Below are 24,720 nucleotides of genomic sequence, written 5' to 3' on the forward strand. Positions count from 1 at the left end.
GTGCCTTCTCCCACCACGCTAGCTCGGGGGAACCCTTGAAAGACTCCCCGACCTGGACCGGGGGCTAAAGGCGCCCCGGGGGGCGTGGCGGCATGGGCGTTCGCCCGGCTCGCCCCCTTCCTAAGGCCGGGCCTGATGCCCCACCACGGGAGCCTCAGATGGCCAACTATCATGTACAATGGGCCCGACACATCTTCAGCCGGGCCTGGCCACCACCATGGCCTATGTGAAGAATCATCTGTGGCTCAGTGGCTTTTGAGTATTTCCTACATCTGCTGCGCCCTGGCTGCTTTGCTCTGCTCTCGCTTCCGCGGCAGAATACTTTGTTATTTTATGTGTACTTGGGTTACCTGCCGCATCAGTGTCCCTAGTACCTGCAATTGCGCTATATGTCTGTGAAGGGACCTCGTGGCGCAAGCCTCTGACTCCAGATCAGAGAAGGCTGCGTGGCCGGCGGGGTCTTTTGTGCCCTATATGTCAGAGCGATAGCTATTCCCTCACTAGGAACAGAGGCTTTTTCATAGGGCCCTTCTCTCCGGCCGTTGGTGCATTTTAAGGCAGTACTGCTGCACCCAGTGCCAGGGGAGAAGTGCACAGTGCTGCTAAGAGCCCCACTGCCCACCACATGTTGCCGGATATTGGTGCCATGTCAGGCCACATCTATTGTCTATGAGCACAGATATCAGCCGCACACCCTCATGCCCACATGTTTCCGGTCACCCCTACACCATTAGCAAACCGTTTTCAGATGTTAAAGCCGTTTGGGGTGCAGACGCACTCGCTGCTATAAATACTTTGTGTATCAGTATGGAGGCAGCGTCATTGTGGGTCCTCTCTGCTCTCAGCATCCGACGTTGCTGTTTAATGGGGTAAAGGGAGGCTCCAAGAGGTAGAAAAAGAACTCGTCCCTGGGTGGGCTTGAACCACCAACCTTTCGGTTAACAGCCGAACGCGCTAACCGATTGCGCCACAGAGACGGGCGAGAGCAGTTGTTTCCTGAGCAGAGGTCACGCTGTGATAGCAGAGCACGCATGGATATAGAGCTTGTTTATATGTATGATGTTTAGGAATGCATGGAGATCCTATAGCAACACAGACACGTGCGTTCCTGCTCCTCCCGTGTGCAAACCAGTCCATGAAACCCTGGTCTGAGTTTTCACGTGTCCTCTTCTCTTTGTCCAACAACTCCTTTCAGAATGGTGGCAATTCGACCAGATACACACATTTATGAGAACAATATCCATTGCATTTGGGAGACACCAGTCAATTCCAGGGACTTGTAGTCGTGGATGTCCCCATTATAAACCCAGAACTGGACTTTGCCTCCCAAATGGAGTGGATAATGTTGGCATGTATGCAAACAAACAGAAAAAACGTGCCCTTGGCATATCTGCCCCATTACCCCCACGCCCCTCTTCCTCATCCAATGCTTGCATATGAGGGCATCAACCTCCTCGACAGGAACCCTTTTCTATTCCTTCATTTGTTCATGCCTCTCCTATTCCTGGGAGTGTAACTCTCCCTTACTCCTGCATGCCTTCGTTTTTTTTTATAATTGCTGCCTGAAGGCAGGGACTCTGGTGGTGGGAGGTGGTGGGGGCGGGGAGCTGTGATACTTACCGGCTAAGTGTACAATAAAAAAGAAGCAATGGTTAGAGACCGGGGTCCGTTTCTAGAGGAACATGTCTGTGCATGACTTTTGTGCAGTATTGGCTAAAAACGACCTCACAATTTACGATAAATACATTTTCATATTGCGATACAAAAAACAAGGCAGACTTGACCCCGACGTGATTTGAACACGCAACCTTCTGATCTGGAGTCAGACGCGCTACCGTTGCGCCACGAGGTCCCGCCTCAGGAAAGTGCCCACACTCTGTGGACTGGTGACATTGAGGGCGCATACATGGACACAACATATATAACGCCCAACACACTCTGCCTTGTGCGCGAGATAAATGACAGTCAGGCCGCCGGTGTTTTGTAATGTTGTGCGCCCCGTGCCCTTCCAGTCCCCCCAATGGTCGCAGCTCAGCACAGCTCGGTCTGCAGAGGCTTCACTTTATTACTACCCAGGTTAGACCTGCAGCGACGGAAACAGCCGAAGACTGGGGGAGATGCAAATGCACGGGATACTAAATATTACATAACCCCGGAAAATACACAAAAGCACCTGTGCCACAGATGATCTTTCACATGGGGGTTATCTCGCCAACAGTAACCCATTTCATATTGCACTTTTATATAACTCCCACCCAGTGCTTTAAGTGGGATTGGAAATAGAGGGGGGCCCCTAGTTAGGGTGTGTGGCAATGTTAATAGCTTATGTTATTATATCATGCTATTATAAAACAAGGCCTAATGACTATAAAGGTGCTCCATATATAATAATAGTGCTAATTTGGGTATTTTGCACAACAAAGTTATTTGCCCCTTGGCTTACTTATGGCAACTCATTCTAAGTCACTTCCGTGGTTCCTCCAAGTATCAAAAACTGATGATGCTCCTTGTGTGACATCACTTCTGTTGGAGCAAGCCATATGCAAATTAGGAGGTTTGCCTGTATTTTGCCTATGGGTTGCATTTAAAGGCCCTGAACAGAAGTCTGTTTCACATGAATGGCAGGATTTTAAACACTGAAACAAAAACGGCATGGCCTTTGTTGTGGTTTTTCAAGTTAAATTAAAGAGCCACGTGGGAAGGGGCCTACCCGTCATGACCAACAGACAAGCAGCATTTTAATTTACAAATGAAGCAGGAATCAAAGATCCCTGTCACATGGAAAACATGATTTGTACACATTGAAAACAAAAACGGCCGGCACAGGTGTGTGCAAATAAAAATGGTTTCATAAAGTCAAAAATTGAAAAAAATATATCACTGCTCAACGAAAAATGTCAGGAAAACAAAACATGTGTGCGGGTTGACCAAAAGCAATGTATATTATGTTTCACCTACAAACCTCCAGTGACATTTGAAGAGCCAATTTGTCTTCATGGAAATTGTCAGCCCAAGGCAGTCACATTTGCTGGCTGTAGGCAAAACTTCACAAGGACATCTCCCACTTCCAGCCTAGGATGTCACATGTCCCATCTAATGACAAACCACAATAAATATGTCCTGCTTAAGGCTTCGAAATTCAGTGTTCTCCAGACTTGTTAGCTCTGAAAGCATTGACTTCAAGAAAAGTTACCCCCTGGCTTGAGCTTGACTAATATTTGTGAAAATGGGGGCACCCACTTCAAGGAGCTAGCTTCCAGCACAAAGGAGACTGATAAAAAAAAAACTCTGGCCACAGGCTGAGCCAGTGAAAACAAAGGGCCGGAAGGCAGGAGTCAGGGCCATTTGTCCCACATGAAGATTCATAATTCATTTAAAAGGACTATTATCATTTAGGCCTTTTTAACAGCCATTATAAGGCGGATGGATTTCATCTATGGAAACTTATGTAATTTCCAGGCTATTTTGGGGATATCCAATTCATCTTCTTGTAACTCTGAGAACTGTAAGGGCCAGTTAAATTAGGTTTCTGGCTGATCTGAACATGTTCCAAATGTGAGAGTTGGTGAGCGGTGGACATTGAAATTAGGGATGTGCTTAATAACTTACATATTCATAACTGTTGTATTTTTATGGAAATGACAGAAAGGTGCCACATGGCCATGCTACATGATACGGATTTTGTGGCCGCTTATCTAATTCCCCATGATTAGCTGAAACAGAATATATGTTTAGTATGGCAGTTGCTAGTAAAATTATGAAGTTGTGATACATAAATTGTTTTTGCCAAAAAGGTGAAAGGAGAACAAAGGGCGATTACAATTGGGAATTGCCATATGTTGCTCCACACCCCTAAACCAATCCTGACTTGGAGGGTAGGTTTGGGAGGAGAGAGAAGGGTAACTGCCCAATCCTAGTGGCAGGGATTATTGCAGGCAGATTTAGAAAGAGGTTGTTGCAATAGTCCAGCCTAGAGAGGACCAGAGCTCTGGAGACAGTGAGCTTCTGGGGGAAAGAGAGGAAAAGAAGAATACCTCTAAGGAGGTGCAGCTGGTAGTGTGACTTCTTAGAGACGTCAGAGATGTGAGGAGAGAAGGAGAGTGTGGAGTCGATGATGATCCCGAGGTTTTTAGCCTCACAGGTGGGAGCAGGAAGAGGGCCCAGAGAGTCCGGCCAGAAAATGACAGGGAGTGGGTGTGCTGATGAGGAGAGTCTCAGTCTTACTGGCATTAAGAAAGAGATCATTGGCAGCACACCACTCCTGGATGGCGGACAGACAATCAGAGATGAGTGAGGGGGAAGAGGTGGCTGAAAATGAGTTGAGTGTCATCCGCATAGCACTGGAAGTTGGGATAGAGCATGGCAATGCAGTTGGCAAGATGTGCCAGGTATTGGTTGAACAGCCAGGGAGAGAGATTAGACCCCTAGGGAACACCCTATGTAGAGATAGAGATAAAGGAGAGGAAGGACCCAAGTTGAACCGGGGAATGTCGATCAGAGAGGAAAGAATTCAGCCATGCCAGGGCCTGACCAGTGATCCCCAGGTTATCATGGAGAGGATTGAGCAGGATGGCATGGTTGACCGTATCAAAGGCAAAAGAGAGATCAAGCAAGATGAAAACACAGGGGGTGTTGGAGTCAAGGTTGGAGAGCAGGTCTTCACGGATGTTCAGGAGAGCAGTTTCCATGCTTCTGGCAGCTCTGAAGCCAGACTGATGGTCACGGAGGCAACCAACAGATTCAGTGTGAAGATTAAGCTGGGAGATGGCCAGCTTCTCCAGGAGTTTGGCAAGGAAAGGAGTGATGGAGATTGAGCGATAGTTGGCCAGGCAAGACGGGTCGGTAGAGGGTTTCTTAAGAAGAGGGTGCCGAAGGGAGTGCACAAGGGAGGACGGGAAGACTCCAGTGGTGAAGGAATGGTTGCAGAAGTCGATCAGGGCAGGAGCCAGGGAGTCGATGTGGTCCTTGATGGTTTTGGAGGAGCTGGGGTGAACCTGTTTTGACAAGACATTCATAGATCAGACTTGTCTGGAAAGCTCGTCAGGGGAGAACGGGGGAAAGGCACAGAAGCAGGGAGAACCATAGTGGTTAGGGACCTCCTGCTTAGAGCAAAAACAGTCTGAGGCACCCAGGGGGTGCATACATTACAAAGGTGACAAAGATACATTTAATAGCCACCAATTATCACAAGATTGATTGATTGATATTTTATTTCTATCGCGCTCGTACACAAGTGTTTCAGAGCTCGACAAGGCAAGGGAGGGGAACAGGGGAGAACAAAACAGCGATCTTACTTGGCCCAGTGACATTGAGAACGCGCAAGTGCATGGGAGAGGGGGGAGAGGAAAAGTGCATGGAAGGGGGGGAGAGGTGGAAAGTGCGAAGCAGAGGAGAAACAGATAAATAACAATAAATAAATAATAAAGGCAACAAACAGTGGTAATGCAGCCAGAAATTTGCAAGTGCTAGGTTTAAGGCAGCAGACAGGATAGGTCCGATATGTGCAGGAAGAAAAAGGGGGGGCTGTATGGGTACAGATACAGACCCCAGTGCAAGGGGTGGCCCGGAGGCAGTGCGGGAGGGTGACAGGATGAGCAGGTACCTGGGCCCAAAAGCCAGAGGGTGGCCAGGTGCATAGTGCCAAGAGAGAACAGATCAGCAGGGGAGAGGGGGAGCGAAGGCAGAAGAAAAGAGGAAGATCTTGAGGTGCTTCTGGAACCGGAGATGGTTCTCCTCAAGTTTTAGAGTGACAGGGAGGCTGTTCCAGAAGGAGGCCCCAGCCGAAGACAGAGATCTACCCCCAGCTCGTTTCCTAGAAAAACGACTGACCCTGAGTGAGTTGGAGTTAGAGGAGTGAAGAGCTCGAGAGGGGAGGTATTTGCGGGGGGATAGCTGAAGATATTTTGGACCCAGGCCCCAGAAAGCCTTGAGGACAATGCAGAGGGTTTTGAATATAATCCTTGCATCCAATGGGAGCCAGTGAAGAGATTTCAGAGCTGGAGAGATACGATCCCAGGGGTTGAGGCCAAGGACAAGTCTCACAGTCCTGTTCTGAATTAGTTGCAGAGGGCGCAGAGTAGAGGCAGGTAGATTTAGAAAGAGGCTGTTACAATAGTCCAAGCTAGAGAGAACCAGAGCTTGAGATGCCATGAGCTTCTGGGGGAAGGAGAGGAAAGGCAGAGTACCTCTGAATAGGTGCAGTCTGAAATTTGACTTTTTAGAGACCTCAGAGATGTGGGCGGAGAAGGAAAGGGTGGAGTCATAGATGACCCCGAGGTTCTTAGCCTCACAGGTGGGGGTAGGAGGAGTGCCAAGGGAGGCCGGCCAGAGAGTGAGGGGAAAGGGTGGTGAAGGTTTGCCGATGAGGAGGATCTCCGTCTTGCTGGCATTCAGACAAAGATCATTGGCGGCACACCAATCTTGAATGGCAGTTAGGCAATCAGAGATGAGAGAGGGAGAGGAGGTGGCAGAGGGCAGCCTGAAAATGAGTTGAGTGCCGTCAGCGTAGCACTGGAAATTTGAGCAGAAAATGGCAATGCAGTGGGCGAGAGCCAGGTATTGGTTGAAAAGCTAGGGCAAGAGGTGAGACCCCTGGGGAACACCACAGGTAGAGAGGAAGATAGATGAAAGGAAGGACCCAAGTTGGACCTGGGAGGGTCGATCTGAGAGGAAAGAGGTCAGCCAGGCCAGAGCCTGATCAGTGATACCCAAGTTTTCACGGAGACGGTTGAGCAGGATGGTATGGTTGACCGTGTCGAAGGCAGAATAGAGATCGAGGAGGATGAGGACAGAGGGAATGTTAGAGTCAAGGTAGGTGAGCAGATCTTCACGGATGTTTAGGAGAGCAGTTTCCATGCTTCTGGCAGCTCTGAAGCCAGACTGATGGTCATGGAGACAGCCAACAGAATTGGAATGAAGTCAAAGCTGAGAGATGGCCAACTTTTCCAGGAGTTTGCCAAGAAAGGGAGTAATGGAAATTGGGCGATAGTTAGCTGGACAAGAAGGATCAGCTGTGGGTTTCTTGAGAAGAGGATGCACAAAGGAGTGCTTCAGAGGGGAGGGGAAGGATCCAGAGGCAAAGGAGTGGTTACAAAAATCAGCAAGGGCCGGAGCGAAGGTGTCAATGTGGTCCTTGATGCTTTTAGAGGAACAGGGATGAACCTGTTTTGAAGAGGCTTTCATAGATCAGACTTGTCGAGCAACCTCGTCAGGGGTGAAAAGAGGAAAGGACAAGAAGGATGGTGGGAGGGTGGCTAAAGGAGGGTCAGCAAGCACAGATGGAGAGGGAAGAGGAGGAGGGGCGGGCCAGGATGTGCCACTTTTTTTTTTACCTCCTCGCTGCAGCGAGGAGGTAATGATATAAATGGGTGCATTAGCACCCTATTGTTGTTAAATGTGGTCCGCTGCCGCAGGCGCATTCAACAACAATGAGCGCCTGCCACGCCTTCTCCCAACATGCCAGCTCAGCCCTTGAAAGACTCTGCCGAGCTGGCGCGGTTGGGGGCTAATGGCGCCTTTTGATATCAAGAGCGCAGGCGCTTCCAACAGCAACAGCGTGCCTTCTCCCACCACGCTAGCTCGGGGGAACCCTTGAAAGACTCCCCGACCTGGAGCGGGGGGCTAAAGGCGCCCCGGGGGGCGTGGCGGCATGGGCGTTCGCCCGGCTCGCCCCCTTCCTAAGGCCGGGCCTGATGCCCCACCACGGGAGCCTCAGATGGCCAACCATCATGTACAATGGGCCCGACACATCTTCAGCCGGGCCTGGCCACCACCATGGCCTATGTGAAGAATCATCTGTGGCTCAGTGGCTTTTGAGTATTTCCTACATCTGCTGCGCCCTGGCTGCTTTGCTCTGCTCTCGCTTCCGCGGCAGAATACTTTGTTATTTTATGTGTACTTGGGTTACCTGCCGCATCAGTGTCCCTAGTACCTGCAATTGCGCTATATGTCTGTGAAGGGACCTCGTGGCGCAAGCCTCTGACTCCAGATCAGAGAAGGCTGCGTGGCCCGCGGGGTCTTTTGTGCCCTATATGTCAGAGCGATAGCTATTCCCTCACTAGGAACAGAGGCTTTTTCATAGGGCCCTTCTCTCCGGCCGTTGGTGCATTTTAGGGCAGTACTGCTGCACCCAGTGCCAGGGGAGAAGTGCACAGTGCTGCTAAGAGCCCCACTGCCCACCACATGTTGCGGGATATTGGTGCCATGTCAGGCCACATCTATTGTCTATGAGCACAGATATCAGCCGCACACCCTCATGCCCACATGTTTCCGGTCACCCCTACACCATTAGCAAACCGTTTTCAGATGTTAAATCCGTTTGGGGTGCAGACGCACCCGCTGCTATAAATACTTTGTGTATCAGTATGGAGGCAGCGTCATTGTGGGTCCTCTCTGCTCTCAGCATCCGACGTTGCTGTTTAATGGGGTAAAGGGAGGCTCCAAGAGGTAGAAAAAGAACTCGTCCCTGGGTGGGCTTGAACCACCAACCTTTCGGTTAACAGCCGAACGCGCTAACCGATTGCGCCACAGAGACGGGGGAGAGCAGTTGTTTCCTGAGCAGATGTCACGCTGTGATAGCAGAGCACGCATGGATATAGAGCTTGTTTATATGTATCATGTTTAGGAATGCATGGAGATCCTATAGCAACACAGACACGTGCGTTCCTGCTCCTCCCGTGTGCAAACCAGTCCATGAAACCCTGGTCTGAGTTTCCACGTGTCCTCTTCTCTTTGTCCAACAACTCCTTTCAGAATGGTGGCAATTCGACCAGATACACACATTTATGAGAACAATATCCATTGCTTTTGGGAGACACCAGTCAATTCCAGGTTTTCGTTTTGCATTCTGGGACTTGTAGTCGTGGATGTCCCCATTATAAATCCAGAACTGGACTTTGCCTCCCAAATGGAGTGGATAATGTTGGCATGTATGCAAACAAACAGAAAAAAACGTGCCCTTGGCATATCTGCCCCATTACCCCCACGCCCCTCTTCCTCATCCAATGCTTGCATATGAGGGCATCAACCTCCTCGACAGGAACCCTTTTCTATTCCTTCATTTGTTCATGCCTCTCCTATTCCTGGGAGTGTAACTCTCCCTTACTCCTGCATGCCTTCGTTTTTTTTTATAATTGCTGCCTGAAGGCAGGGACTCTGGTGGTGGGAGGTGGTGGGGGCGGGGAGCTGTGATACTTACCGGCTAAGTGTACAATAAAAAAGAAGCAATGGTTAGAGACCGGGGTCCGTTTCTAGAGGAACATGTCTGTGCATGACTTTTGTGCAGTATTGGCTAAAAACGACCTCACAATTTACGATAAATACATTTTCATATTGCGATACAAAAAACAAGGCAGACTTGACCCCGACGTGATATGAACACGCAACCTTCTGATCTGGAGTCAGACGCGCTACCGTTGCGCCACGAGGTCCCGCACCAGGAAAGTGCCCACACTCTGTGGACTGGTGACATTGAGGGCGCATACATGGACACAACATATATAACGCCCAACACACTCTGCCTTGTGCGCGAGATAAATGACAGTCAGGCCGCCGGTGTTTTGTAATGTTGTGCGCCCCGTGCCCTTCCAGTCCCCCCAATGGTCGCAGCTCAGCACAGCTCGGTCTGCAGAGGCTTCACTTTATTACTACCCAGGTTAGACCTGCAGCAACGGAAACAGCCGAAGACTGGGGGAGATGCAAATGCACGGGATACTAAATATTACATAACCCCGGAAAATACACAAAAGCACCTGTGCCACAGATGATCTTTCACATGGGGGTTATCTCGGCAACAGTAACCCATTTCATATTGCACTTTTATATAACTCCCACCCAGTGCTTTAAGTGGGATTGGAAATAGAGGGGGGCCCCTAGTTAGGGTGTGTGGCAATGTTAATAGCTTATGTTATTATATCATGCTATTATAAAACAAGGCCTAATGACTATAAAGGTGCTCCATATATAATAATAGTGCTAATTTTGGTATTTTGCACAACAAAGTTATTTGCCCCTTGGCTTACTTATGGCAACTCATTCTAAGTCACTTCCGTGGTTCCTCCAAGTATCAAAAACTGATGATGCTCCTTGTGTGACATCACTTCTGTTGGAGCAAGCCATATGCAAATTAGGAGGTTTGCCTGTATTTTGCCTATGGGTTGCATTTAAAGGCCCTGAACAGAAGTCTGTTTCACATGAATGGCAGGATTTTAAACACTGAAACAAAAACGGCATGGCCTTTGTTGTGGTTTTTCAAGTTAAATTAAAGAGCCACGTGGGAAGGGGCCTACCCGTCATGACCAACAGACAAGCAGCATTTTAATTTACAAATGAAGCAGGAATCAAAGATCTCTGTCACATGGAAAACATGATTTGTACACATTGAAAACAAAAACGGCCGGCACAGGTGTGTGCAAATAAAAATGGTTTCATAAAGTCAAAAATTGAAAAAAATATATCACTGCTCAACGAAAAATGTCAGGAAAACAAAACATGTGTGCGGGTTGACCAAAAGCAATGTATATTATGTTTCACCTACAAACCTCCAGTGACATTTGAAGAGCCAATTTGTCTTCATGGAAATTGTCAGCCCAAGGCAGTCACATTTGCTGGCTGTAGGCAAAACTTCACAAGGACATCTCCCACTTCCAGCCTGGATGTCACATGTCCCATCTAATGACAAACCACAATAAATATGTCCTGCTTAAGGCTTCGAAATTCAGTGTTCTCCAGACTTGTTGGCTCTGAAAGCATTGACTTCAAGAAAAGTTACCCCCTGGCTTGAGCTTGACTAATATTTGTGAAAATGGGGGCACCCACTTCAAGGAGCCAGCTTCCAGCACAAAGGAGACTGATAAAAAAAAAACTCTGGCCACAGGCTGAGCCAGTGAAAACAAAGGGCCGGAAGGCAGGAGTCAGGGCCATTTGTCCCACATGAAGATTCATAATTCATTTAAAAGGACTATTATCATTTAGGCCTTTTTAACAGCCATTATAAGGCGGATGGATTTCATCTATGGAAACTTATGTAATTTCCAGGCTATTTTGGGGATATCCAATTCATCTTCTTGTAACTCTGAGAACTGTAAGGGCCAGTTAAATTAGGTTTCTGGCTGATCTGAACATGTTCCAAATGTGAGAGTTGGTGAGCGGTGGACATTGAAATTAGGGATGTGCTTAAAACTTACATATTCATAACTGTTGTATTTTTATGGAAATGACAGAAAGGTGCCACATGGCCATGCTACATGATACGGATTTTGTGGCCGCTTATCTAATTCCCCATGATTAGCTGAAACAGAATATATGTTTAGTATGGCAGTTGCTAGTAAAATTATGAAGTTGTGATACATAAATCGTTTTTGCCAAAAAGGTGAAAGGAGAACAAAGGGCGATTACAATTGGGAATTGCCATATGTTGCTCCACACCCCTAAACCAATCCTGACTTGGAGGGTAGGTTTGGGAGGAGAGAGAAGGGTAACTGCCCAATCCTAGTGGCAGGGATTATTGCAGGCAGATTTAGAAAGAGGTTGTTGCAATAGTCCAGCCTAGAGAGGACCAGAGCTCTGGAGACAGTGAGCTTCTGGGGGAAAGAGAGGAAAAGAAGAATACCTCTAAGGAGGTGCAGCTGGTAGTGTGACTTCTTAGAGACGTCAGAGATGTGAGGAGAGAAGGAGAGTGTGGAGTCGATGATGATCCCGAGGTTTTTAGCCTCACAGGTGGGAGCAGGAAGAGGGCCCAGAGAGTCCGGCCAGAAAATGACAGGGAGTGGGTGTGCTGATGAGGAGAGTCTCAGTCTTACTGGCATTAAGAAAGAGATCATTGGCAGCACACCACTCCTGGATGGCGGACAGACAATCAGAGATGAGTGAGGGGGAAGAGGTGGCTGAAAATGAGTTGAGTGTCATCCGCATAGCACTGGAAGTTGGGATAGAGCATGGCAATGCAGTTGGCAAGATGTGCCAGGTATTGGTTGAACAGCCAGGGAGAGAGATTAGACCCCTAGGGAACACCCTATGTAGAGATAGAGATAAAGGAGAGGAAGGACCCAAGTTGAACCGGGGAATGTCGATCAGAGAGGAAAGAATTCAGCCATGCCAGGGCCTGACCAGTGATCCCCAGGTTATCATGGAGAGGATTGAGCAGGATGGCATGGTTGACCGTATCAAAGGCAAAAGAGAGATCAAGCAAGATGAAAACACAGGGGGTGTTGGAGTCAAGGTTGGAGAGCAGGTCTTCACGGATGTTCAGGAGAGCAGTTTCCATGCTTCTGGCAGCTCTGAAGCCAGACTGATGGTCACGGAGGCAACCAACAGATTCAGTGTGAAGATTAAGCTGGGAGATGGCCAGCTTCTCCAGGAGTTTGGCAAGGAAAGGAGTGATGGAGATTGAGCGATAGTTGGCCAGGCAAGACGGGTCGGTAGAGGGTTTCTTAAGAAGAGGGTGCCGAAGGGAGTGCACAAGGGAGGACGGGAAGACTCCAGTGGTGAAGGAATGGTTGCAGAAGTCGATCAGGGCAGGAGCCAGGGAGTCGATGTGGTCCTTGATGGTTTTGGAGGAGCTGGGGTGAACCTGTTTTGACAAGACATTCATAGATCAGACTTGTCTGGAAAGCTCGTCAGGGGAGAACGGGGGAAAGGCACAGAAGCAGGGAGAACCATAGTGGTTAGGGACCTCCTGCTTAGAGCAAAAACAGTCTGAGGCACCCAGGGGGTGCATACATTACAAAGGTGACAAAGATACATTTAATAGCCACCAATTATCACAAGATTGATTGATTGATATTTTATTTCTATCGCGCTCGTACACAAGTGTTTCAGAGCTCGACAAGGCAAGGGAGGGGAACAGGGGAGAACAAAACAGCGATCTTACTTGGCCCAGTGACATTGAGAACGCGCAAGTGCATGGGAGAGGGGGGAGAGGAAAAGTACATGGAAGGGGGGGAGAGGTGGAAAGTGCGAAGCAGAGGAGAAACAGATAAATAACAATAAATAAATAATAAAGGCAACAAACAGTGGTAATGCAGCCAGAAATTTGCAAGTGCTAGGTTTAAGGCAGCAGACAGGATAGGTCCGATATGTGCAGGAAGAAAAAGGGGGGGCTGTATGGGTACAGATACAGACCCCAGTGCAAGGGGTGGCCCGGAGGCAGTGCGGGAGGGTGACAGGATGAGCAGGTACCTGGGCCCAAAAGCCAGAGGGTGGCCAGGTGCATAGTGCCAAGAGAGAACAGATCAGCAGGGGAGAGGGGGAGCGAAGGCAGAAGAAAAGAGGAAGATCTTGAGGTGCTTCTGGAACCGGAGATGGTTCTCCTCAAGTTTTAGAGTGACAGGGAGGCTGTTCCAGAAGGAGGCCCCAGCCGAAGACAGAGATCTACCCCCAGCTCGTTTCCTAGAAAAACGACTGACCCTGAGTGAGTTGGAGTTAGAGGAGTGAAGAGCTCGAGAGGGGAGGTATTTGCGGGGGGATAGCTGAAGATATTTTGGACCCAGGCCCCAGAAAGCCTTGAGGACAATGCAGAGGGTTTTGAATATAATCCTTGCATCCAATGGGAGCCAGTGAAGAGATTTCAGAGCTGGAGAGATACGATCCCAGGGGTTGAGGCCAAGGACAAGTCTCACAGTCCTGTTCTGAATTAGTTGCAGAGGGCGCAGAGTAGAGGCAGGTAGATTTAGAAAGAGGCTGTTACAATAGTCCAAGCTAGAGAGAACCAGAGCTTGAGATGCCATGAGCTTCTGGGGGAAGGAGAGGAAAGGCAGAGTACCTCTGAATAGGTGCAGTCTGAAATTTGACTTTTTAGAGACCTCAGAGATGTGGGCGGAGAAGGAAAGGGTGGAGTCATAGATGACCCCGAGGTTCTTAGCCTCACAGGTGGGGGTAGGAGGAGTGCCAAGGGAGGCCGGCCAGAGAGTGAGGGGAAAGGGTGGTGAAGGTTTGCCGATGAGGAGGATCTCCGTCTTGCTGGCATTCAGACAAAGATCATTGGCGGCACACCAATCTTGAATGGCAGTTAGGCAATCAGAGATGAGAGAGGGAGAGGAGGTGGCAGAGGGCAGCCTGAAAATGAGTTGAGTGCCGTCAGCGTAGCACTGGAAATTTGAGCAGAAAATGGCAATGCAGTGGGCGAGAGCCAGGTATTGGTTGAAAAGCTAGGGCAAGAGGTGAGACCCCTGGGGAACACCACAGGTAGAGAGGAAGATAGATGAAAGGAAGGACCCAAGTTGGACCTGGGAGGGTCGATCTGAGAGGAAAGAGGTCAGCCAGGCCAGAGCCTGATCAGTGATACCCAAGTTTTCACGGAGACGGTTGAGCAGGATGGTATGGTTGACCGTGTCGAAGGCAGAATAGAGATCGAGGAGGATGAGGACAGAGGGAATGTTAGAGTCAAGGTAGGTGAACAGATCTTCACGGATGTTTAGGAGAGCAGTTTCCATGCTTCTGGCAGCTCTGAAGCCAGACTGATGGTCATGGAGACAGCCAACAGAATTGGAATGAAGTCAAAGCTGAGAGATGGCCAACTTTTCCAGGAGTTTGCCAAGAAAGGGAGTAATGGAAATTGGGCGATAGTTAGCTGGACAAGAAGGATCAGCTGTGGGTTTCTTGAGAAGAGGATGCACAAAGGAGTGCTTCAGAGGGGAGGGGAAGGATCCAGAGGCAAAGGAGTGGTTACAAAAATCAGCAAGGGCCGGAGCGAAGGTGTCAATGTGGTCCTTGATGCTTTTAGAGGAACAGGGATGAACCTGTTTTGAAGAGGCTTTCATAGATCAGACTTGTCGAGCAACCTCGTCAGGGGTGAAAAGAGGAAAGGACAAGAAGGATGGTGGGAGGGTGGCTAAAGGAGGGTCAGCAAGCACAGATGGAGAGGGAAGAGGAGGAGGGGCGGGCCAGGATGTGCCACTTTTTTTTTTACCTCCTCGCTGCAGCGAGGAGGTAATGATATAAATGGGTGCATTAGCACCCTATTGTTGTTAAATGTGGTCCGCTGCCGCAGGCGCATTCAACAACAATGAGCGCCTGCCACGCCTTCTCCCAACATGCCAGCTCAGCCCTTGAAAGACTCTGCCGAGCTGGCGCGGTTGGGGGCTAATGGCGCCTTTTGATATCAAGAGCGCAGGCGCTTCCAACAGCAACAGCGTGCCTTCTCCCACCACGCTAGCTCGGGGGAACCCTTGAAAGACTCCCCGACCTGGAGCGGGGGGCTAAAGGCGCCCCGGGGGGCGTGGCGGCATGGGCGTTCGCCCGGCTCGCCCCCTTCCTAAGGCCGGGCCTGATGCCCCACCACGGGAGCCTCAGATGGCCAACCATCATGTACAATGGGCCCGACACATCTTCAGCCGGGCCTGGCCACCACCATGGCCTATGTGAAGAATCATCTGTGGCTCAGTGGCTTTTGAGTATTTCCTACATCTGCTGCGCCCTGGCTGCTTTGCTCTGCTCTCGCTTCCGCGGCAGAATACTTTGTTATTTTATGTGTACTTGGGTTACCTGCCGCATCAGTGTCCCTAGTACCTGCAATTGCGCTATATGTCTGTGAAGGGACCTCGTGGCGCAAGCCTCTGACTCCAGATCAGAGAAGGCTGCGTGGCCCGCGGGGTCTTTTGTGCCCTATATGTCAGAGCGATAGCTATTCCCTCACTAGGAACAGAGGCTTTTTCATAGGGCCCTTCTCTCCGGCCGTTGGTGCATTTTAGGGCAGTACTGCTGCACCCAGTGCCAGGGGAGAAGTGCACAGTGCTGCTAAGAGCCCCACTGCCCACCACATGTTGCGGGATATTGGTGCCATGTCAGGCCACATCTATTGTCTATGAGCACAGATATCAGCCGCACACCCTCATGCCCACATGTTTCCGGTCACCCCTACACCATTAGCAAACCGTTTTCAGATGTTAAATCCGTTTGGGGTGCAGACGCACCCGCTGCTATAAATACTTTGTGTATCAGTATGGAGGCAGCGTCATTGTGGGTCCTCTCTGCTCTCAGCATCCGACGTTGCTGTTTAATGGGGTAAAGGGAGGCTCCAAGAGGTAGAAAAAGAACTCGTCCCTGGGTGGGCTTGAACCACCAACCTTTCGGTTAACAGCCGAACGCGCTAACCGATTGCGCCACAGAGACGGGCGAGAGCAGTTGTTTCCTGAGCAGATGTCACGCTGTGATAGCAGAGCACGCATGGATATAGAGCTTGTTTATATGTATCATGTTTAGGAATGCATGGAGATCCTATAGCAACACAGACACGTGCGTTCCTGCTCCTCCCGTGTGCAAACCAGTCCATGAAACCCTGGTCTGAGTTTCCACGTGTCCTCTTCTCTTTGTCCAACAACTCCTTTCAGAATGGTGGCAATTCGACCAGATACACACATTTATGAGAACAATATCCATTGCTTTTGGGAGACACCAGTCAATTCCAGGTTTTCGTTTTGCATTCTGGGACTTGTAGTCGTGGATGTCCCCATTATAAATCCAGAACTGGACTTTGCCTCCCAAATGGAGTGGATAATGTTGGCATGTATGCAAACAAACAGAAAAAAACGTGCCCTTGGCATATCTGCCCCATTACCCCCACGCCCCTCTTCCTCATCCAATGCTTGCATATGAGGGCATCAACCTCCTCGACAGGAACCCTTTTCTATTCCTTCATTTGTTCATGCCTCTCCTATTCCTGGGAGTGTAACTCTCCCTTACTCCTGCATGCCTTCGTTTTTTTTTATAATTGCTGCCTGAAGGCAGGGACTCTGGTGGTGGGAGGTGGTGGGGGCGGGGAGCTGTGATACTTACCGGCTAAGTGTACAATAAAAAAGAAGCAATGGTTAGAGACCGGGGTCCGTTTCTAGAGGAACATGTCTGTGCATGACTTTTGTGCAGTATTGGCTAAAAACGACCTCACAATTTACGATAAATACATTTTCATATTGCGATACAAAAAACAAGGCAGACTTGACCCCGACGTGATATGAACACGCAACCTTCTGATCTGGAGTCAGACGCGCTACCGTTGCGCCACGAGGTCCCGCACCAGGAAAGTGCCCACACTCTGTGGACTGGTGACATTGAGGGCGCATACATGGACACAACATATATAACGCCCAACACACTCTGCCTTGTGCGCGAGATAAATGACAGTCAGGCCGCCGGTGTTTTGTAATGTTGTGCGCCCCGTGCCCTTCCAGTCCCCCCAATGGTCGCAGCTCAGCACAGCTCGGTCTGCAGAGGCTTCACTTTATTACTACCCAGGTTAGACCTGCAGCAACGGAAACAGCCGAAGACTGGGGGAGATGCAAATGCACGGGATACTAAATATTACATAACCCCGGAAAATACACAAAAGCACCTGTGCCACAGATGATCTTTCACATGGGGGTTATCTCGGCAACAGTAACCCATTTCATATTGCACTTTTATATAACTCCCACCCAGTGCTTTAAGTGGGATTGGAAATAGAGGGGGGCCCCTAGTTAGGGTGTGTGGCAATGTTAATAGCTTATGTTATTATATCATGCTATTATAAAACAAGGCCTAATGACTATAAAGGTGCTCCATATATAATAATAGTGCTAATTTTGGTATTTTGCACAACAAAGTTATTTGCCCCTTGGCTTACTTATGGCAACTCATTCTAAGTCACTTCCGTGGTTCCTCCAAGTATCAAAAACTGATGATGCTCCTTGTGTGACATCACTTCTGTTGGAGCAAGCCATATGCAAATTAGGAGGTTTGCCTGTATTTTGCCTATGGGTTGCATTTAAAGGCCCTGAACAGAAGTCTTTTTCACATGAATGGCAGGATTTTAAACACTGAAACAAAAACAGCATGGCCTTTGTTGTGGTTTTTCAAGTTAAATTAAAGAGCCACGTGGGAAGGGGCCTACCCGTCATGACCAACAGACAAGCAGAATTTTAATTTACAAATGAAGCAGGAATCAAAGATCTCTGTCACATGGAAAACATGATTTGTACACATTGAAAACAAAAACGGCCGGCACAGGTGTGTGCAAATAAAAATGGTTTCATAAAGTCAAAAATTGAAAAAAATATATCACTGCTCAACGAAAAATGTCAGGAAAACAAAACATGTGTGCGGGTTGACCAAAAGCAATGTATATTATGTTTCACCTACAAACCTCCAGTGACATTTGAAGAGCCAATTTGTCTTCATGGAAATTGTCAGCCCAAGGCAGTCACATTTGCTGGCTGTAGGCAAAACTTCACAAGGACATCTCCCACTTCCAGCCTGGATGTCACATGTCCCATCTAATGACAAACCACAATAAATATGTCCTGCTTAAGGCTTCGAAATTCAGTGTTCTCCAGACTTGTTGGCTCTGAAAGCATTGACTTCAAGAAAAGTTACCCCCTGGCTTGAGCTTGACTAATATTTGTGAAAATGGGGGCACCCACTTCAAGGAGCCAGCTTCCAGCACAAAGGAGACTGATAAAAAAAAACTCTGGCCACAGGCTGAGCCAGTGAAAACAAAGGGCCGGAAGGCAGGAGTCAGGGCCATTTGTCCCACATGAAGATTCATAATTCATTTAAAAGGACTATTATCATTTAGGCCTTTTTAACAGCCATTATAAGGCGGATGGATTTCATCTATGGAAACTTATGTAATTTCCAGGCTATTTTGGGGATATCCAATTCATCTTCTTGTAACTCTGAGAACTGTAAGGGCCAGTTAAATTAGGTTTCTGGCTGATCTGAACATGTTCCAAATGTGAGAGTTGGTGAGCGGTGGTCATTGAAATTAGGGATGTGCTTAATAACTTACATATTCATAACTGTTGTATTTTTATGGAAATGACAGAAAGGTGCCACATGGCCATGCTACATGATACGGATTTTGTGGCCGCTTATCTAATTCCCCATGATTAGCTGAAACAGAATATATGTTTAGTATGGCAGTTGCTAGTAAAATTATGAAGTTGTGATACATAAATCGTTTTTGCCAAAAAGGTGAAAGGAGAACAAAGGGCGATTACAATTGGGAATTGCCATATGTTGCTCCACACCCCTAAACCAATCCTGACTTGGAGGGTAGGTTTGGGAGGAGAGAGAAGGGTAACTGCCCAATCCTAGTGGCAGGGATTATTGCAGGCAGATTTAGAAAGAGGTTGTTGCAATAGTCCAGCCTAGAGAGGACCAGAGCTCTGGAGACAGTGAGCTTCTGGGGGAAAGAGAGGAAAAGAAGAATACCTCTAAGGAGGTGCAGCTGGTAGTGTGACTTCTTAGAGACGTCAGAGATGTGAGGAGAGAAGGAGAGTGTGGAGTCGATGATGATCCCGAGGTTTTTAGCCTCACAGGTGGGAGCAGGAAGAGGGCCCAGAGAGTCCGGCCAGAAAATGACAGGGAGTGGGTGTGCTGATGAGGAGAGTCTCAGTCTTACTGGCATTAAGAAAGAGATCATTGGCAGCACACCACTCCTGGATGGCGGACAGACAATCAGAGATGAGTGAGGGGGAAGAGGTGGCTGAAAATGAGTTGAGTGTCATCCGCATAGCACTGGAAGTTGGGATAGAGCATGGCAATGCAGTTGGCAAGATGTGCCAGGTATTGGTTGAACAGCCAGGGAGAGAGATTAGACCCCTAGGGAACACCCTATGTAGAGATAGAGATAAAGGAGAGGAAGGACCCAAGTTGAACCGGGGAATGTCGATCAGAGAGGAAAGAATTCAGCCATGCCAGGGCCTGACCAGTGATCCCCAGGTTATCATGGAGAGGATTGAGCAGGATGGCATGGTTGACCGTATCAAAGGCAAAAGAGAGATCAAGCAAGATGAAAACACAGGGGGTGTTGGAGTCAAGGTTGGAGAGCAGGTCTTCACGGATGTTCAGGAGAGCAGTTTCCATGCTTCTGGCAGCTCTGAAGCCAGACTGATGGTCACGGAGGCAACCAACAGATTCAGTGTGAAGATTAAGCTGGGAGATGGCCAGCTTCTCCAGGAGTTTGGCAAGGAAAGGAGTGATGGAGATTGAGCGATAGTTGGCCAGGCAAGACGGGTCGGTAGAGGGTTTCTTAAGAAGAGGGTGCCGAAGGGAGTGCACAAGGGAGGACGGGAAGACTCCAGTGGTGAAGGAATGGTTGCAGAAGTCGATCAGGGCAGGAGCCAGGGAGTCGATGTGGTCCTTGATGGTTTTGGAGGAGCTGGGGTGAACCTGTTTTGACAAGACATTCATAGATCAGACTTGTCTGGAAAGCTCGTCAGGGGAGAACGGGGGAAAGGCACAGAAGCAGGGAGAACCATAGTGGTTAGGGACCTCCTGCTTAGAGCAAAAACAGTCTGAGGCACCCAGGGGGTGCATACATTACAAAGGTGACAAAGATACATTTAATAGCCACCAATTATCACAAGATTGATTGATTGATATTTTATTTCTATCGCGCTCGTACACAAGTGTTTCAGAGCTCGACAAGGCAAGGGAGGGGAACAGGGGAGAACAAAACAGCGATCTTACTTGGCCCAGTGACATTGAGAACGCGCAAGTGCATGGGAGAGGGGGGAGAGGAAAAGTGCATGGAAGGGGGGAGAGGTGGAAAGTGCGAAGCAGAGGAGAAACAGATAAATAACAATAAATAAATAATAAAGGCAACAAACAGTGGTAATGCAGCAGAAATTTGCAAGTGCTAGGTTTAAGGCAGCAGACAGGATAGGTCCGATATGTGCAGGAAGAAAAAGGGGGGGCTGTATGGGTACAGATACAGACCCCAGTGCAAGGGGTGGCCCGGAGGCAGTGCGGGAGGGTGACAGGATGAGCAGGTACCTGGGCCCAAAAGCCAGAGGGTGGCCAGGTGCATAGTGCCAAGAGAGAACAGATCAGCAGGGGAGAGGGGGAGCGAAGGCAGAAGAAAAGAGGAAGGTCTTGAGGTGCTTCTGGAACCGGAGATGGTTCTCCTCAAGTTTTAGAGTGACAGGGAGGCTGTTCCAGAAGGAGGCCCCAGCCGAAGACAGAGATCTACCCCCAGCTCGTTTCCTAGAAAAACGACTGACCCTGAGTGAGTTGGAGTTAGAGGAGTGAAGAGCTCGAGAGGGGAGGTATTTGCGGGGGGATAGCTGAAGATATTTTGGGCCCAGGCCCCAGAAAGCCTTGAGGACAATGCAGAGGGTTTTGAATATAATCCTTGCATCCAATGGGAGCCAGTGAAGAGATTTCAGAGCTGGAGAGATACGATCCCAGGGGTTGAGGCCAAGGACAAGTCTCACAGTCCTGTTCTGAATTAGTTGCAGAGGGCGCAGAGTAGAGGCAGGTAGATTTAGAAAGAGGCTGTTACAATAGTCCAAGCTAGAGAGAACCAGAGCTTGAGATGCCATGAGCTTCTGGGGGAAGGAGAGGAAAGGCAGAGTACCTCTGAATAGGTGCAGTCTGAAATTTGACTTTTTAGAGACCTCAGAGATGTGGGCGGAGAAGGAAAGGGTGGAGTCATAGATGACCCCGAGGTTCTTAGCCTCACAGGTGGGGGTAGGAGGAGTGCCAAGGGAGGCCGGCCAGAGAGTGAGGGGAAAGGGTGGTGAAGGTTTGCCGATGAGGAGGATCTCCGTCTTGCTGGCATTCAGACAAAGATCATTGGCGGCACACCAATCTTGAATGGCAGTTAGGCAATCAGAGATGAGAGAGGGAGAGGAGGTGGCAGAGGGCAGCCTGAAAATGAGTTGAGTGCCGTCAGCGTAGCACTGGAAATTTGAGCAGAAAATGGCAATGCAGTGGGCGAGAGCCAGGTATTGGTTGAAAAGCTAGGGCAAGAGGTGAGACCCCTGGGGAACACCACAGGTAGAGAGGAAGATAGATGAAAGGAAGGACCCAAGTTGGACCTGGGAGGGTCGATCTGAGAGGAAAGAGGTCAGCCAGGCCAGAGCCTGATCAGTGATACCCAAGTTTTCACGGAGACGGTTGAGCAGGATGGTATGGTTGACCGTGTCGAAGGCAGAATAGAGATCGAGGAGGATGAGGACAGAGGGAATGTTAGAGTCAAGGTAGGTGAGCAGATCTTCACGGATGTTTAGGAGAGCAGTTTCCATGCTTCTGGCAGCTCTGAAGCCAGACTGGTGGTCATGGAGACAGCCAACAGAATTGGAATGAAGTCAAAGCTGAGAGATGGCCAACTTTTCCAGGAGTTTGCCAAGAAAGGGAGTAATGGAAATTGGGCGATAGTTAGCTGGACAAGAAGGATCAGCTGTGGGTTTCTTGAGAAGAGGATGCACAAAGGAGTGCTTCAGAGGGGAGGGGAAGGATCCAGAGGCAAAGGAGTGGTTACAAAAATCAGCAAGGGCCGGAGCGAAGGTGTCAATGTGGTCCTTGATGCTTTTAGAGGAACAGGGATGAACCTGTTTTGAAGAGGCTTTCATAGATCAGACTTGTCGAGCAACCTCGTCAGGGGTGAAAAGAGGAAAGGACAAGAAGGATGGTGGGAGGGTGGCTAAAGGAGGGTCAGCAAGCACAGATGGAGAGGGAAGAGGAGGAGGGGCGGGCCAGGATGTGCCACTTTTTTTTTTACCTCCTCGCTGCAGCGAGGAGGTAATGATATAAATGGGTGCATTAGCACCCTATTGTTGTTAAATGTGGTCCGCTGCCGCAGGCGCATTCAACAACAATGAGCGCCTGCCACGCCTTCTCCCAACATGCCAGCTCAGCCCTTGAAAGACTCTGCCGAGCTGGCGCGGTTGGGGGCTAATGGCGCCTTTTGATATCAAGAGCGCAGGCGCTTCCAACAGCAACAGCGTGCCTTCTCCCACCACGCTAGCTCGGGGGAACCCTTGAAAGACTCCCCGACCTGGAGCGGGGGGCTAAAGGCGCCCCGGAGGGCGTGGCGGCATGGGCGTTCGCCCGGCTCGCCCCCTTCCTAAGGCCGGGCCTGATGCCCCACCACGGGAGCCTCAGATGGCCAACCATCATGTACAATGGGCCCGACACATCTTCAGCCGGGCCTGGCCACCACCATGGCCTATGTGAAGAATCATCTGTGGCTCAGTGGCTTTTGAGTATTTCCTACATCTGCTGCGCCCTGGCTGCTTTGCTCTGCTCTCGCTTCCACGGCAGAATACTTTGTTATTTTATGTGTACTTGGGTTACCTGCCGCATCAGTGTCCCTAGTACCTGCAATTGCGCTATATGTCTGTGAAGGGACCTCGTGGCGCAAGCCTCTGACTCCAGATCAGAGAAGGCTGCGTGGCCCGCGGGGTCTTTTGTGCCCTATATGTCAGAGCGATAGCTATTCCCTCACTAGGAACAGAGGCTTTTTCATAGGGCCCTTCTCTCCGGCCGTTGGTGCATTTTAGGGCAGTACTGCTGCACCCAGTGCCAGGGGAGAAGTGCACAGTGCTGCTAAGAGCCCCACTGCCCACCACATGTTGCGGGATATTGGTGCCATGTCAGGCCACATCTATTGTCTATGAGCACAGATATCAGCCGCACACCCTCATGCCCACATGTTTCCGGTCACCCCTACACCATTAGCAAACCGTTTTCAGATGTTAAATCCGTTTGGGGTGCAGACGCACCCGCTGCTATAAATACTTTGTGTATCAGTATGGAGGCAGCGTCATTGTGGGTCCTCTCTGCTCTCAGCATCCGACGTTGCTGTTTAATGGGGTAAAGGGAGGCTCCAAGAGGTAGAAAAAGAACTCGTCCCTGGGTGGGCTTGAACCACCAACCTTTCGGTTAACAGCCGAACGCGCTAACCGATTGCGCCACAGAGACGGGCGAGAGCAGTTGTTTCCTGAGCAGATGTCACGCTGTGATAGCAGAGCACGCATGGATATAGAGCTTGTTTATATGTATCATGTTTAGGAATGCATGGAGATCCTATAGCAACACAGACACGTGCGTTCCTGCTCCTCCCGTGTGCAAACCAGTCCATGAAACCCTGGTCTGAGTTTCCACGTGTCCTCTTCTCTTTGTCCAACAACTCCTTTCAGAATGGTGGCAATTCGACCAGATACACACATTTATGAGAACAATATCCATTGCTTTTGGGAGACACCAGTCAATTCCAGGTTTTCGTTTTGCATTCTGGGACTTGTAGTCGTGGATGTCCCCATTATAAATCCAGAACTGGACTTTGCCTCCCAAATGGAGTGGATAATGTTGGCATGTATGCAAACAAACAGAAAAAAACGTGCCCTTGGCATATCTGCCCCATTACCCCCACGCCCCTCTTCCTCATCCAATGCTTGCATATGAGGGCATCAACCTCCTCGACAGGAACTCTTTTCTATTCCTTCATTTGTTCATGCCTCTCCTATTCCTGGGAGTGTAACTCTCCCTTACTCCTGCATGCCTTCGTTTTTTTTTATAATTGCTGCCTGAAGGCAGGGACTCTGGTGGTGGGAGGTGGTGGGGGCGGGGAGCTGTGATACTTACCGGCTAAGTGTACAATAAAAAAGAAGCAATGGTTAGAGACCGGGGTCCGTTTCTAGAGGAACATGTCTGTGCATGACTTTTGTGCAGTATTGGCTAAAAACGACCTCACAATTTACGATAAATACATTTTCATATTGCGATACAAAAAACAAGGCAGACTTGACCCTGACGTGATATGAACACGGAACCTTCTGATCTGGAGTCAGACGCGCTACCGTTGCGCCACGAGGTCCCGCACCAGGAAAGTGCCCACACTCTGTGGACTGGTGACATTGAGGGCGCATACATGGACACAACATATATAACGCCCAACACACTCTGCCTTGTGCGCGACATAAATGACAGTCAGGCCGCCGGTGTTTTGTAATGTTGTGCGCC

General features: G+C 49.3%; 1 protein-coding gene and 7 non-coding genes across 9 annotated transcripts in view; 1 reads left to right on the forward strand and 7 right to left on the reverse strand.

Annotated features, from left to right (window-relative positions):
- The window catches only part of LOC138571570 (tetraspanin-33-like), a 935,706-nt gene that overhangs the window by 477,385 nt on the left and 433,601 nt on the right, over window positions 1–24,720 (forward strand). The gene's annotated exons all lie outside the window — the stretch shown is intronic.
- On the reverse strand, window positions 904–977 carry TRNAN-GUU (transfer RNA asparagine (anticodon GUU)). The gene has a single exon. It is a non-coding gene; the product is annotated as a tRNA-Asn (tRNA).
- TRNAW-CCA (transfer RNA tryptophan (anticodon CCA)) lies at window positions 1,781–1,852 on the reverse strand. The gene has a single exon. It is a non-coding gene; the product is annotated as a tRNA-Trp (tRNA).
- On the reverse strand, window positions 8,460–8,533 carry TRNAN-GUU (transfer RNA asparagine (anticodon GUU)). The gene has a single exon. It is a non-coding gene; the product is annotated as a tRNA-Asn (tRNA).
- TRNAW-CCA (transfer RNA tryptophan (anticodon CCA)) lies at window positions 9,357–9,428 on the reverse strand. The gene has a single exon. It is a non-coding gene; the product is annotated as a tRNA-Trp (tRNA).
- On the reverse strand, window positions 16,034–16,107 carry TRNAN-GUU (transfer RNA asparagine (anticodon GUU)). Its single transcript has one exon. It is a non-coding gene; the product is annotated as a tRNA-Asn (tRNA).
- On the reverse strand, window positions 16,931–17,002 carry TRNAW-CCA (transfer RNA tryptophan (anticodon CCA)). The gene has a single exon. It is a non-coding gene; the product is annotated as a tRNA-Trp (tRNA).
- Window positions 23,606–23,679, reverse strand: TRNAN-GUU (transfer RNA asparagine (anticodon GUU)). Its single transcript has one exon. It is a non-coding gene; the product is annotated as a tRNA-Asn (tRNA).

The sequence above is a fragment of the Ambystoma mexicanum genome, chromosome 1p, assembly GCF_040938575.1.
Source record: "Ambystoma mexicanum isolate Mex_15411 chromosome 1p, UKY_AmexF1_1, whole genome shotgun sequence".
In the NCBI taxonomy this organism is placed as follows: Eukaryota; Metazoa; Chordata; class Amphibia; order Caudata; family Ambystomatidae; genus Ambystoma; species Ambystoma mexicanum.